A 16384-nucleotide genomic window follows, 5' to 3' on the forward strand; every position below is an offset into this window, starting at 1 on the left:
GACAGCGGTCAAGAACATCCTGAAATACCTAAAAAGGACTAAGGATATGTTTCTCGTTTATGGAGGTGACAAAGAGCTAGTCGTAAATGGTTACGTCAATGCAAGCTTTGACACTGATCCGGACGATTCTAAATCGCAAACCAGATACGTGTTTACATTGAACGGTGGAGCTGCGAGTTGGTGCAGTTCTAAACAAAGCGTCGTGGCGGGATCTACGTGTGAAGCAGAGTACATAGCTGCTTCGGAAGCAGCAAATGAAGGAGTCTGGATGAAGGAGTTCATATCCGATCTAGGTGTCATACCTAGTGCATCGGGTCCAATGAAAATCTTTCGTGACAATACTGGTGCAATTGCCTTGGCGAAGGAATCCAGATTTCACAAGAGAACGAAGCACATCAAGAGACGCTTCAATTCCATCCGGGATCTAGTCCAGGTGGGAGACATAGAAATTTGCAAGATACATACGGATTTGAATGTTGCAGACCCATTGACTAAGCCTCTTCCACGAGCAAAACATGATCAGCACCAAGGCTCCATGGGTGTTAGAATCATTACTGTGTAATCTAGATTATTGACTCTAGTGCAAGTGGGAGACTGAAGGAAATAGTCCCTAGAGGCAATAATGAAGTTGTTATTTATTTCCTTATATCATGATAAATGTTTATTATTCATGCTAGAATTGTATTAACCGGAAACATAATACTTGTGTGAATACATAGACAAACAGAGTGTCACTAGTATGCCTCTACTTGACTAGCTCGTTGATCAAAGATGGTTATGTTTCCTAACCATTGACATGAGTTGTCATTTGATTAACGGGATCACATCATTAGGAGAATGATGTGACTGACTTGACCCATTCCGTTAGCTTAGCACTCGATCGTTTAGTATGTTGCTATTGCTTTCTTCATGACTTATACATGTTCCTATGACTATGAGGTTATGCAACTCCCGTTTACTGGAGGAACGCTTTGTGTGCTACCAAACGTCACAACATAACTGGGTGATTATAAAGGTGCTCTACAGGTGTCTCCGAAGGTACTTGTTGGGTTGGCGTATTTCGAGATTAGGATTTGTCACTCCGATTGTCAGAGAGGTATCTCTGGGCCCTCTCGGTAAAGCACATCACTTAAGCCTTGCAAGCATTGCAACTAATGAGTTAGTTGCGGGATGATGTATTACAGAACGAGTAAAGAGACTTGCCGGTAACGAGATTGAACTAGGTATTGAGATAGCGACGATCGAATCTCGGGCAAGTAACATACCGATGACAAAGGGAACAACGTATGTTGTTATGCGGTCTGGCCGATAAAGATCTTCGTAGAATATGCGGGAGCCAATATGAGCATCCAAGTTCCGCTATTGTTTATTGACCGGAGACGTGTCTCGGTCATGTCTACATAGTTCTCGAACCCGTAGGGTCCGCACGCTTAAAGTTTCGATGACGGTTATATTATGAGTTTATGAGTTTTGATGTACCAAAGGTTGTTCAGAGTCCCAGATGTGATCACGGACATGGCGAGGAGTCTCAAAATGGTCGAGACATGAAGATTGATATATTGGAAGCCTGTATTTGGATATCGGAAGTGTTCCGGGTGAAATCGGGATTTTACCGGAGTACCGAGGGGTTACCGGAACCCCCCGGAGGCTTAATGGGCCATAGTGGGCCTTTGTGGAGAAGAGGAGAGGCGTCCAGGGCAGGGCCGCGCGCCCCTCCCCCCCCCCCCCAGTCCGAATAGGACAAGGAGAGGGGGCGGCGCCCCCCCCCCCCCTCCCTTCCTCTCTCCCTCCTCTTTCCCCCTCCACTCCTAATCCAACAAGGAAAAGGGAGGGAGTCCTAGTCCCGGTGGGAGTAGGACTCCTCCCGGCGCGCGCCCTCCTGGTCGGCCGCACCTCCCCCCTTGCTCCTTTATATACGGGGGCAGGGGGCACCCTAGAGACACAACAATTGATCGTTTGATCTTTTAGCCGTGTGCGGTGCCCCCCTCCACCATAGTCCACCTCGATAATACTGTAGCAGTGCTTAGGCGAAGCCCTGCGTCGATAGAACATCATCATCGTCATCACGCCGTCATGCTGACGAAACTCTCCCTCAACACTCGGCTGGATCGGAGTTCGAGGGACTTCATCGGGCTGAACGTGTGCTGAACTCGGAGGTGCCATGCGTTCGGTACTTGATCGGTCGAATCTTGAAGACGTACGACTACATCAACCGCGTTGTGCTAACGCTTCCGCTTTCGGTCTACGAGGGTACGTGGACAACACTCTCCCCTCTCGTTGCTATGCATCACCATGATCTTGCGTGTGGGTAGGGATTTTTTTGAAATTACTACGTTCCCCAACAGCGGGTTACACAGGCCGGCAGCGGCCTCGGCGGCTGCTGGCCCCAGTTGCTCCGTGGCTCAGCAGGCGGGCCGGCCACGAAACCCGGCAGGTTGATATAGTTGCGAGTCGGATCCAGGTTGCGGACGTAGAAATACGATTTCTGCCACAACTTGGCCGACTCCAGCACCACCACAGCCGAAAACCGGACCCCACCACCGGTGCGCCGCACGGCGACGCAAGCGCCGCACTGAGCCGCCTCGCCCTTGGCCGCGGTGCCAAGCTTGACGTAGAAGAATCGCCCCCACAAGTCGAGCGTGGGCAAAACTCCGAGGTAGCCCTCGCAGAAAGTAACGAAGGCGGAGAGAAGTACCACGGTGTTGGGCGTGAGATGATGCGGCTGCAAGCCGTAGAGGTTGAGGAAGGAGCGGAAGAAACCGCTCGCCGGCAAGCCGAAGCCGCGGAGAAAGTGGTTGTGGAAGACCACGAACTCGTCGGGCTCCGGTGACGGCGAGATCTCCTGCTCCAGAGGAATCCACACGCCCATGCACTCCTCGTCGGGCAGCCTCCGCGTCGTGCGGAGAAAAGCGATGTCCTCGTCTTGGACGTTGGAGTCGTCCCAGTCGCCGGAGCGCCCGTCATGCGCCATGGTCGTGGAAGCTCTATGGTGGGGCGATGAGGTCCCATGAGGACGAGGGCGCGGCAGCGCGGCGAGGGCGAGCTACGACGGGCTACAGCGACGCTCTGGCAGCAAGCAGCTACGGTGCACAGAGGAAGAGAGAAGATGGAGAGCGGGGGGATCGCGCGTGCGTTCTGTCACCCCCCCCCCTACTTATAGGCCCGTGGCGGCGGAGCCGAGGAGGCGAGACATGGGGGGCGCGAGATTAACTGCGCCCACTTCCCCCACGCCCCCGCACCTTCCGCGCCGTAACGGCGTAAAGATTAATGCGCCCCAGAAGGGCAACCATTGCCTCGGCCGCGGCGGATCCGCGCGCGCGCTGAGGCCTTGTAGTGGCGGGCCCAGGCCTGCGGCGACGTCCCGTGGCGCGCGTGGGCTGGCAGGCAGGCCTGGTCTGCTGGCGCCGCATGGCGAACGAGCAACGGGCGGCAAGCCTGTCACCCGGCGGACATGCCACCCGGCCTCTACCCTGACGTTTTGAATTCACTAGTCGGACGGCCATTCCTTGGCCGGCTCCTAACAGACGACATCTCCAGAAGACAGACGAAGCAAGATTACCAGATCACTCGGAGTAGGAAGCTGCTGAGGCTCCTCGATTTCAGCCGCGGTGCCCCACCAGCTTCGGGGACTACTGTCGGAGTAATTGACCACGGGTAGCCTCATCGGCACCCCATGGCATTTCAAGACATTGGGGCAAGCTCCGCCCCTCACACCTTTAGGACATACGGCTGGTCTAAGAGGCCGGCTGCTGGAAGACGGCGAGATGACAGAAGACGGCCACGAAGGGGCCGACTCCTAGCAGGCGGCCCCTCGTCCCCTCAAAGTTTGCACCCATTAACCACAACAAGACGGGGCGTGGCTACAGTGCGACCTGCCACCCCCGAATCTAGGGCGGAATGTGGCCGCAGTGCGGGTGTACCAAGCGTACACCCCTCGCCCGGCGTGGCACTGTTGCCACGCAACCCATGACATCATCTACGTCAGAGGGAGCCAGATCCCACGATGGCCGGTCGGTACGACCCGCAGGCGGCGGGCCCTACCTGTCCGCGAGCCACCAGAAGGCGACGAACCCCAAGCAGGCGGCAACGAAGGCGGGCCGACTCCTATCAGGCGGCCCTCCTCCCCCTCGGAGTCTGCGCGCCATTAACCAGATGAGACGGGGTGTGGCTACAGTGAGCGCCCGCCAGGTGTACATGGCCCGCAGGCGGTGGGCCCTACCTGTCGGCCGAGATCATGGCCGCCGTCGGGACCCACCAAGCGGCGGGCCCCAGCAGCCGACGGAGAAGCCAGCGCCTAGAGACACTGACGGCCGGGTCCCACACCCGGCCGGATTACCATTGTACCCCTTGGGGGTAGGCCTATATAAACCCCCAAGCTTCCCCATGCAAGGGGTTCCGAACCCTAGCCAGTATACACCCACGTAGAGAGAAGTAGAGGAGCTAGTCTTGCCCTTCTTCTTCCTCTAGCCATACAGCTCAAGGAGCACTCTTGTAGCCACTCTATTGACGATAGTCATCATGTAGAGACCCCGCAGAGTAGGACTAGGGGTGTTATCTCCACGGAGAGCCCCGAACCTGGGTAAGATTCGCAGGCATATGCGGTCTCGCTCACTCCCGCTTCTAGAGCCCGGCGACGTACTCTTGTCCCCATCCATGATAAGCCACCCCCTGGCATATGTCGCTAGATATCCCTGACAGTTGCAGATTTGGCGAGCAATTTTAGAGGGACGAGATATCCTCAAGCAAGGCATCATACAAAGGATTGGCAAGGAACAGTCGACGCACATCTGGGATCACAACTGGATACCCAAGGAGGGGTCGCTTCAGACAATAGTTTCTCTGGTCCAAGACCCACCTCAACTGGTCTCGGACTTGCTAGTACCAGCAACGGGCTCCTGGAATGAAAATCTTATACGTTTGATGTTCCTGCCAACCGATGCGGAAGCTATCTTGAAGATTCCTGTATGCACGAGTAATATCGAAGATTTCTGGGCATGGCATCCAGAGAAGAAGGGAAGGTTCACGGTGAGATCAGCCTACAAGTTCATGATCAAAACAAAAATTACTAGAGAAAACTAGCTTGAAGGCAGGAGCGGGTCGTCGAGCAATGACAGAGAGGAGAAGGACTGGACCAAGCTATGGTCTTTAATGGTGCCGTCAAAAGTCAGGGTCTTCCTGTGGCGTCTAGCCCGCCACTCTCTTCCAACAAAGGATGTCCTGAACAGAAGAAACATGGTAACCCGAGATGCCTGCCCACTGTGCGGTTCCCCAGACTCATGGCGCCACGCGCTGGTTTCATGCACATCGGCAAGGTGCACCTGGGCTTTGTCTGGTCCTGTTTTGATAGCGAAGATCGTTGAGAACTTTGAACTCAGTGCAAAGAACTGGCTATTCCGTTTGAATGATGTTCTCGATCACAAGTCCTACACAACAATGGTGGTGACCCTCTGGGCAATATGGTATGCGAGGAGGAAGGCGGTACATGAGGGTATTTTTCAGTCCCCAATGCATACTTCGTCTTTTGTGACCTCGTACATAAACCAGCTGCAGCAGCTCAAGAAACCTGAGGAGCCTCACACTACAACAGGCACGAGAAGCGTAGGTCCAAGGCAATGGCTAGCTTCATCTGTTGGGGTGGCGAAAATCAATGTCGATGGAGCTGTTGCACGCCATAGACGTGGCGGGGCGGTTTCAGCTGTGTCAAGACCACACAGGATTATTTTTGGGCTCTTTGGCGGCGGTTTATCGAGGCATCGCTGACCCCACGACCTTGGAAACATTTGCATGCAGGGAGGCGTTAGCACTTGCAAAGGATCTTCAGGTAACAAACTTGACAGTTGCTTCGGACTGTCTGGGTGCGGTGTTGGACATAAATCAAGGAACAGGAGGTCCGCACTCAGCTATTGTACATGAAATAATGGGACGAAGAAGCACTTTCGCTTCGGTCTCTTTTGTTTTTAGCGTAGAAATCACAATTTCGAGGCTCACAATCTGGCCAAGTTCGCTTGTAATTTAGGGCTAAATCGGCATGTTTGGTTGGGAGTCCCTCATGACCAACATATCGTGTACCTATGAACATTGCTATTATCTAATAAAGTGGCGAGATTTCCTAAAAAAAGGAAAGGGAAAGGAATATGCAGTGGGAAGAAATAATGTAATTTTAAATGTTGCGCTTGGCGGAGGGAAAACACGTCTTCTGCAGCCAAAACTCAAGTAGTTGAATTGTATAGGTACAAGTGTAATCTGATCTAACTATCGGATTTCGCTCCTTTCTCTCAATCGACGTCCTTTTTCTCCCTTGTGAAATCCTAATTATGGAGCCACGGCTCCGCTGAAAAACAATTAAAGAAATACCACATTGAAAGAATATTTACTCTGAAATTTAGACAACAATCGAGTTGTTAGATTAGGATCGTGGGACAACTTTCTTCACTTACCGTCTTGCTAAAATGGTAAAAGTATCAATAAGGATGGAGTAAATAGCATAAAACTACTACTTTACATGCTAGGGTTTCAAAAAACTATTGATTTTTAATTTTCTCAGATAACTATCAAATGGGTGGTCGGCCGTTTCAAAAAACCCAAATCGTCGAGTGCTTTACGATTAACTGTGATTATGAAAGTTGGGCCCCAAGTGTAAGAGCTCTAATTGTTTGACCGTTTGTTTGACCGTTAGGGGTAGGCCTGCACACAAATTTAGAAAAGCAATCAGGTCCCTATAAGTTTGTAAAAAAGCACTCAGGTCCCTGCCACATCACGGCAACCATTGGTGTGGGTCTGCCCAGACCACGCGATGTCGCCTCCTCTGGCCGGCGAGCCGCCCGCCGCCCGCCACCAGTGATCACCGGAGCAAAACCCCGGCCGCTCCTCCGGCTTACCTGCTTCTCTACACCCACAGCCGACCCGTGCTAGATGGCGGGCGGCGACCCCCAGCCGGCTCCCCATGGCGGGTGGCGCGGTGACCCGAGCGGAGCCCCATGGCCGGCGGCGTCCCAGGCGGCAATCGATGGCGCGCGGTGGCGCGGCGACCCGAGCCGGAGCCCCACGGCGGCGTGCGCGGCGGCAACCCCCGCCGCGGATGAGGCTGTTGAGGCCGGTGAGCTCCTTGTCACCAGGAGCTCCAGCGAGCTCCTACCAGCAGCAACCGCAGTGGGGGGCGACGTGGCATAGGGCGGCGGCCGGACGTGGCATAGGACGGCGGCGTGGGCCAGCGGTGTGGCTGGCGACCATGGCGGTTCTCCGGCGTTCTTCGTGAGCAGGGAGAGTGGAGGAGAAGAAGGGAGGCAGAGAGGAGGAGAAGAAGATGACTAGATGAGAAGAGACATTGACATGTGGGCCCCACATGTCAGTTAACGGTCAAACAAACAGTCAAACTAACACTTCATTTAGGGGTGGGTCCAACCTGTCATAATCACGGTCAATAGATAAGCACCCGGCAATTTGAGTTTTTTGAAAAGCCGACCACCCATTTGGTAGTTATCTGAGAAAAATTAAAAACCGTAGTTTTTTGGAACTCTGGTCTGTAAAGTAGTAGTTTTAGACTAGCCACAATGGGTAGTAACATAGAGTAGTAACATGGCATGTTACTACTCTATGTTACTACCTCTATAGTGGGAGTAACATATGTGTGGTAACATGCAATACTTCATTTATTATGCTATAGACTCATCTTGCCTTGATATGTGTGATGTTACTCATACTAGTGGTAATTAACTATGTTACTACATGTCTCTCTTTCTTCATTTATTGCTTGCCACATCATCTATTTTATCTAGATATGTGTGATGTTACTACCTATGTTACTCCCACTGTGGATAGTCTTATGTTTACTTAGATGGATGATGTCTCTTCCACACCATAGAGCTTTCAGGTAGAGCAGCAATTCATTCAGTTGTAGCTCGTGGGTATTGTATAACATTGTTCTGCAAAAATGCATTTGGAGTTAAAACGCTTATAAGTCGCTGTTTTGTTGAAAATGTTTGGAAACATCAGGAACACTATAAAATGTTTCTTGGTTTCAACTTTGTGGTCTCAAAAGAGATATGGCAAATCTTAAGTCTGGGTTAAGTGACGATTGTGCACATAAACATTTGATCATTTCTTATAGCAAAAGGGCCTTGCCCCAAATCCAGTAAAGAAATCACGCCATACATCAGGATTGTAGTAAGCGAAGCCTGCTGTATGCATGCTCATCGAAAGGGAGACAGTTCTTTAGCTTGAACAGCCAAGTCTTATACGAAGTAATGCAAGCAACGAAAGCACCCCATGACAACAAACATTCAAGACACGTCTTGGACAACACCAGAGGCTCAAACACACAGAACTAATGACACGGTAGAACTACCACCGCCCGCTCCGCCTCTTCTTCTTGGAGTGAAGCCTCAGCGCCAAGCTAGCGTTATCCAGATCCCAGAGACATTTCCATGCCGCCGAGGACATAGCACACCAGAATCAGAAGCGTCACCGTCAGGACGAATGGCATCACTGGAAGAGCACATAATCAGCCAGGATTCGACCAGAGAAGCACTGGAGTCTCCTAGCAGTGTGTTTCAAATCTCCTATCAGTCTTTCCAGGTGAGCTTTGGGATCTCCATTTAGGAGAATTTTCCATTTAGAAAGTAACACAGAAACCTTCCTGTAAGTGATCTGTAATCCAGACCAACAAGAAGAATAAAGACTTGATATTTCTCTTGCGAAATACAGATCGGAATGGTGCACGTCAAATCTGATCAAACTATCTAGCACTCCTGTCGAGCTAATTTTCACTATTTTGCTTGTAGTTTTCTACTTATTTAGACACACGCTTGGATTTTTCTTCTGTTTAACTCTGGGATAGTCCTCCGAAAGAAGAATGACAGGCAATCCGTATTCTTATTCAGTTTGGTTCTCACTCATGTTTGATGTTAGCTAGGCCAAGTTCAGCAATGGAGCTAACTAATTTGTTGGATATGGTTGTTAGAAAGTGAGCAACCAAACTGATATATCGGCTCTCCAAACGAGAGCCCATGTGTGTGTGATGGTTAAAAACGTTGAAGTGTATGTGCATCTTGACCTGAACAAATACGGATCATATAAGCTGCAAAAGAAATAAATTAAAACAAAACAAATTTCTGCAAGTGAAAGATTAAAAGCATCTATTCAGCCAAGGATCCAAATTTTGAGATTGAATTTGTAGGGCCTTGCCCTCTCCAAGGAGAGGGAGCCCTTTCAGAAATTCTCAATGACCCATGAGGACCAAAGAGGGGGTTTGGAAATAGTTTTCAACCAGCAATTGACGCGCCTCGGTATTACCTCACTAGCTGCGTCATTGCCCCAAGCGCAAAGATGCCTTCTCCCGTTCGCCCACGACCCCTTTTATATGAAGGTCCAGCCCTGCCACCTCCCTCCCTGAGCGAGGTGGGACTAATCAGACAGGCAGCATCAACCAGCATACATCACCGACGGCCATCCTCGCCTGGGCCGCTTCTCTACTCGAGTCTCTTTCTATTGCACTGCACGGGAGAGCTTCGGCCCATGATGGTCCGATTAGAAGATTCTATGAAAGGAATCCTATTCTCTCAAAAAAAATTGAAAGGAATCGTATCGCTCAGAAAAAAAGGAAGGAATAGTCTGCGTACGAGGAGGGTCCTTGCCAACGCTTTGCTTTTCGCTTCGCTTTACAAAAAAAAAATCAAAATTATACTATATGCAACTCTACCTTTACATGTTCCATCTGTTCATCGCATGTTTAAGTGCATTTATTCTGCCTTGTATAAATAATGACCTTAATATATTGTTAATTTTTTGCAGGAGAATTATTATTTGTGTTTTACTTATTATAAACAGCAACAAAGGGAGCACCGTCTTTTGACATAAATGAACAGAATAATGCCACTCATATCACAAAGAAATCCAAAGTTGACATAATATTTGCCTGGTCAAGTTTCCATGAATGGTGGAGTTTTAAACCCGTAAAAAATACCGACCAGACCCTACCGGTAACTGGTCGAAATCGAGAAACCGAACCCTGTGCGACACAAACAAGTATCTGGAAAGTCCAGCCAACTGTGCATATTTATTTACCACTGAAATTTCGACTGGAAGAAGAACTAACTAAAGTATGACTTGGCGATTGGATGAACCAACAAATAACGCTGACAGGTACTAATCGATGCGTACATAGCTATCAGCAGGCTTGGCGGCCTCACTTCACACCGTTGGAGTTGGAAGACGCAACTTTATCTTCGACCTTGGGGTTGGAAGGCGAGCCGTCCAAGAGCTTGGCCGTCCTCTCGTCCTCGACCTTGGCATCGTCAACGTCTTGCTTGCTGAGGAAGCTTGGCTGGTTGGTAGAGGAGAGAAGCCTTGCCCACATCCTGTCCGTTATCGAGACCTTGTTCTGCTTCTCCGTGATCCTCTGGAGTCAGCGAGTCAAGCAAGGAATCGAATCAGTTATGGAGGGCACTGGAACAGTTTTAGATCTAACATTGTGATTCTGAATGAGGTGCTTACGTAGAAGGGGATGTAGCAATGCCGACCGTTTACTTGGCCAACCGTAAAACCGGTGTATCCAGCCATGGCTCCGTGGACCACACTGTGAGCCAGCAATGTGCAATAAACATTATCCGATGCGTTGCTAGGAATGGCGCGAATCATGTATGTAGGATCTGCAAAAGGCATGGTTGTCAGAAATTAAGGACCAACTTACTGTCAGACCGAGAAAGTTAGAGAAACAACTGACCACTGACCTATGTACTTCAGATTTATGGTTGTCTTGTTTTTCTTGAAATGCTCCTGAATTTGCAAAATAAAAAATAGAACAAAACGGTGTCAGCCAGCGCAGAAAGGAACTAAAAAAAGTGAAATGTCAAACCACACAGTAGACATATGGAACATGCAAAGCGAATTTCCAAGAGTCTCACATTTATCTTCTGAGACAACCAAAGACCAACATCAAGAAGCAGTGCATTGCCAGAAGCATCTTGCCCCATTTCCTTCATGTTTTCAGCAATAAGTTTCTGTCCTGCACCCTCCGCAACGACAATGACCATATGGCCATTCTCCTTCAGCCGCTTTTCTATATATTTGAAGAGTCCACCTTCACCTTCCAGATAGAAAGGTGACTCCGGAATTAAGCAACAATCCTGATACACAGAAAATGACAAAATGTGTGTTAGTTCAGTTGACATAAATTAAGCCCTCATCTTGAGTGTGAAGGTACAATTCAAAGTTTCCATTTGCTGGAGAAGTTAACATACCACATCTCTGCTTGCTAGGGTGGCATAATGTGCGATGAAACCTGCATCAATAAAAATAGTACTGGATCAAAATTATGGTATAGACTCTCAAAGTTGCTACAGCACATAGGTATGTTCGGTTTTAAAAGTTTGAAGTGTCGCATTCACAAACAAGGGGAACAAGCCAAATGCTATCCAAAAGAATGTGGGTGTATGCAGAACACCCACAACCCGATAAGGTTACATATGTCAGCTACTGCCATGTGTTTTACTTGCAACAACACAGAAAGTTACACGCAACAATTAGCTGTAGCAGCACAAGACATGCATCTAAAATTCCAATTCACATATAAATTAACAACAAAACCAAACAAATTTGGTTTAGATTTCCTTAGAGCAGTAGATAACATCAATAAGTAATACTAGTACAACTTCACAGGAAACTGTTAATAACAAGTTAACAACAATATATCTAAGAGTTCTAAAAGAAGCACAGGAATTTCTTTAAACATGCTCATTTAAGAAAATATATTAACAGGGTAACTTTTTCAGCTAAATGTGCCACAAATTGGCTAATAACATATCATACTGTGTCCAAGTATACAGTTGGCTACTATAAACTTACCACTGTATCGACCCATTAGCTTTACAAGTCCAATTCCATTATCAGCACTTCCAGCTTCTACATGAGCGGCATTTATGGCACGTTGAGCTTCCTCAACTGCACTGTCGAAACCAAATGACTTATCAATTACCTGAAACAAGGGTACCAATCCATTCAGGGATACAAAAAGGGAAGAATGTATTTTCAACATAATATCATTGTAACATGGAGCAGAGTATTACTGGGATGTCGTTATCAATAGTCTTAGGAATGCCAGCAACAGCAACTTTGAGACCACGCTTTCTAACCTCCTGCGTTAAGATTCATGTAAACAGTACACTTAAAACTTGTTTCAGCAAAAAAAATGTACGGTTGATTTAATATCAGCAAACAAATGTAACAATATACAGTTGATTTAATATCAATATACCATTTGATTCAGATTATAAGTTATAAATGACGTTATAACCGACAAAATGTTGAGAGTAAGAGCTCTAATTCAATCAGCTTAAAGAGAGCTTTCTTCTGGTTTATAGTTGAGCTTACTTCAAAAATCACTCCTGCACCCCTTTGACTACCATCACCACCAATAACATACACCTGGACAAAAAACCGAGAGAGTGAAACGAATGCACAAGCTTACGATGTCTAGGTTTGAAATAACTTTCATAATGCAAGGGAGAACAAAGTGATCCTAAAAGACAAAGAAGTAAAAATAGTATAAATGGTGTTTCTTTACTTCACCTGATTTATACCACGGTACTGAATGCTATCAACAATCTTCATGGTGTCATGGCCTCCTCGTGACGAGCCAAGAATAGTTCCGCCCCTTTTGTGAATGTCATTTACACTCTTTGGAGTCAAGTCGATGGTGTTGCGAGCGTAGAAACCTCTATACCCACCCTACACAAAAATAATCATAAAATTATAAGAGAGAGAGCCAATGTAATATCGATACCTCAGTTTCTTGCCAGGCCATTGTCATTGTTTTTCCTATGATTCCAAATCCCACACATAAAAAACTTGCTGTAATCCAGTTTGTAAGTGAAAAGAATCTGCTATAGATGTACAGCATAATCAACGCGACAAATTTGGTAGATTTTTTTCCGGCACTAGGTCTGATTATTTAATTCTCAAACTGGAGCAGATATCCATTATCCATACTTGGCTTTTGCATGATGCATCTTCCTGGATGTCAGGTTGATGTGACTGGACAGTTGTAACAGAAATAATGAAAGTGTATACCAGTTATCCCAGGATACGATACGGAAAGAAGCAATAGAGTCCAGGGGGGAAATAGCCTCTTGGTATTGAATTTTGTGATGCAATGTAATTGAGCAGCGACTTACCTGAATCCCAAGTATCTTGGTGACACCGTACATGTCAGATAAGCCGCATACAATTTCCCTAATAACAGTATTAAGTCCTGGGCAGAGTCCTCCACAGGTGACAATGCAAGCATGGACCTCGTCAGGTTCAAAATAGACCTGATGGAGACAAAAAACGAGGTTAGCGAAAATTCCTTCTCTTTGTCGTCAATATGCAGCATAAACAAGGTGTGATATACCCTTTGGCGAGGTCCAGCACGTCGGAAGTGGTTCCCTCTTGGGCCATCCTTGTGAACAACAATCTGCATTGAGGCGTGCAAGACACTGAATCAAAATGAAGACTCTCTAATCTAAAGTACTACCTCTGTTCCTAAATATAAGACGTCCTATATTTGGGAACAGAGTGTGCACTTGTCATTTTGTTGACAGAAAGGAAACACGAGTTCACGGCGAATCTCTCAAGAATTCACCTTCTGGCAGACAGTGTCATCCGGGTCAACGAAGTACTGCCTGCAACCAACATATTTTATCTTGCAGTGAGTAACAATGTGCAAAGAAAAGCCATGAGTAAAGCCAGTCAGGAGAAAGTTCAGTCATACTTGACAACCGAGTACGCCGTGTTATCTTGCAGGGGGTTTGGGTAGGTCTGTCAAATCAAACAACAGAATGGTCACCATGATCACAAGGTAAAAAGTTTCGTATATTCAGCTCAAAGTCAGAGCTGTGGATTCCACATTTTCCCCAGTCTTAGTACTTGTAATTTATCACAGAATAACTAAAAGTTCATCACAGAATTAGATTAGAAATAGGCTCCCTTATATTAGAAATAAACCAAAGAGGAAAAAGGTAATAAGTTGGGCGACCACTTTCAATGGCCATCGCTGTTCCAATCCCCAAAAGCGCCCACGCCATGACGCAAATAGAACTAACCAACAAAAGGTAGTGCAGTATTTAATGACAAAAGGTAGTAGCAACAGCTTTAGATCGCGGAGAATCTGGATGAGATTCCACGTTCTGCCGCTTGGCCAACTGCTCCAACCTCCACATGCCAGCGATCCAGCGCGGCGGCGACCGGTCCGACCCCCGGATCGATCCACGCACGCAGGAACACACACACTCCTCGCGGGACGGCCAGGGCGGGGCGGGCGACTCACCGGGAGATCGGGGAGGTAGTCGGAGACGTGCGGCACGTCCTCGAGGACGTACCCGGCCTCGCCGGCCGCCAGCTTCGCCTCGGGCTTGGGCGGCGGAGTCCCGTCCATCGCGGGCGTCGCCCTCTGGGCCTCCCGCGCGGCGGTCGAGCAGGTGGTGCAGGTGCCGGTGCAGAGGTTCCCGCGGGCTGGGGACGGCGATTGGGGCGGGGGCGTTGCTGGGCCGGCCGGGGTCGGGGTCGGGGGTCGGGTGGGGATCAGTGGTGGCGGCGTCGGTCGGCGACGACGGCATGGGGGAAAGCGGCCGCGGGGGAGAGCTCCATTGTGTTCGGATTGGGGCTGCTTTGTGGCGGGGCGGCGACGGCGACGGCGACGGTGGCGCGTGGCGACGGACGACGGAGGGTTGACGGCGACGGGAGGGGGCTAGGGAGGAGAGGCGAGACTGGTTCTGGTTCTATAGGGAGATGGGGAAACGGCCGAAGAGTACGGCGCAGGGCAAAGCATTGGAGGACGAGGGGTGGACCGGTGGAGTGACACTTGTTGGTGGGGCCAGGCCGCGGGTGGGTGGGCCCGGTCGGATAGGTTCCAGCCGGGATTCGTCTGCCGCTTGTCTGCAACCTGCCGACGCACGTAGACCGACAATCGTCTTTTCTTCCCCTCAAAAAAAAAAGACAATCGTCTTTTCTTCTTCATCTTCTTCCCCGTGATGATCGGCGGCATCTCCTTTCTGTTCATTTTTCACGAATAAGATGGCACACGTACGAACGGAGGAGCTCACATTCCACGTCCTCCTCCATCTTCATGTCTGGTCGGGACTACGAATATGTGCATACTCCCTCCATGTTTATCCGCTCTACATATTTACTTTGACTAAAGACAAACTTTATAAAATTCAATCAAATTTATAGACATTTACAGTAACAAATTTATATAATATGAAAATATATTCGATGAAGAATCTGATGGCATTGATTTGATATTGTATATGTTACGAATATTTTTTTAAATTTTTGGTCAAAGTTAATATAGTTTGACTTCAGACAAAGCTACTCCCTCCGTCCCATAATATAAGAGCGTTTTTGACACTACTACTGTCAAAAACGCTCTTATATTATGGGACGGAGGGAGTAATACACAAAGTAAACAAAAAACGGAAACATGAAACGCTACCGCGCAAACCACAACCACTCCGTTGAAACTTCCACGCCATTGGGTTGTCGCCGTCCCACGCTGATTCCGGCTGATTCTTGTTGACGGATAATCGCCGCCGCCACTCCGTCGCTAATGAGGTCGATTAGAGGACGGGGGACACTAAATCAATCGGCGCGGCCACCGCCGAGCCGTGGCTCTGTTTGACGCTTGGGTTGTGCGGCACCACCAAAGTTGGTCACACCCCGGGATCCACTCGGGGCCCTTGGCCCTCCTGACGCCATTCCTAGGCGTCCCTGCGAGCTATCTCGGCTGGAATTGAGCTCGGTGTCCCCCAACAACCGTCAGATCAGCCTCCCCACCATTGGCACCTTATGAGGGCACGCAAGCTTAATTTTGGGGGCACCATTTTAGAGCATTTATTACAACAGAAAATTTTCTCTCGCCTATCATACAACCATTTTATGACATCAATTTTACACCATCTGTTGGAGATGCTCTTAGAGGGTACCCTTGGAACCGTACTGTATAGGTCACTTATAGAGTGCGGGGCACATGAGAGCGCGCCATGTGTCGTTTCCTAGTGTCGTGACACAGCACAGGTGCGCTCCACGCGAAGCGCAGGCGTGCGGGTGGAGCACAAGTGTGATTTCCACAAAGTGTAGGTGTGCTTTGTTGAGAAGTACATGCTCCCCCATGGTGAAGCACGTGCAACTGAAAAGGAAAAAAGAGTTGTGCTCCACCGCGAAGTGTAGATGTGCTACAGCGGGTAGAGCACGAGCGTGATCGATAAGGGATAAAAAAAAGTGAAGCACAAGTGTGGTGTGTGATCGAAAAAGGAGAAAAAAAGGTGAAGCATAAATGTGCTCCCAAAGGTGAAGCACAAGTGTGCTTTACCACGAAGTGTGTGTGCTCCACGCGTGAAGTATGGAAGTT

General features: G+C 48.7%; 2 pseudogenes; both read right to left on the reverse strand.

Annotated features, from left to right (window-relative positions):
- Nucleotides 1-9175: 9175 nt before the first annotated feature.
- LOC120970052 (U4 spliceosomal RNA) lies at nt 9176-9326 on the reverse strand (annotated as a pseudogene).
- Nucleotides 9327-9879: 553 nt separating this feature from the next.
- On the reverse strand, nt 9880-14737 carry LOC109750497 (ATP-dependent 6-phosphofructokinase 6-like; annotated as a pseudogene).
- Between the last annotated feature and the right edge of the window lie 1647 nt (nt 14738-16384).

The sequence above is a fragment of the Aegilops tauschii genome, chromosome 7, assembly GCF_002575655.3.
Source record: "Aegilops tauschii subsp. strangulata cultivar AL8/78 chromosome 7, Aet v6.0, whole genome shotgun sequence".
Classification (NCBI taxonomy): domain Eukaryota; kingdom Viridiplantae; phylum Streptophyta; class Magnoliopsida; order Poales; family Poaceae; genus Aegilops; species Aegilops tauschii.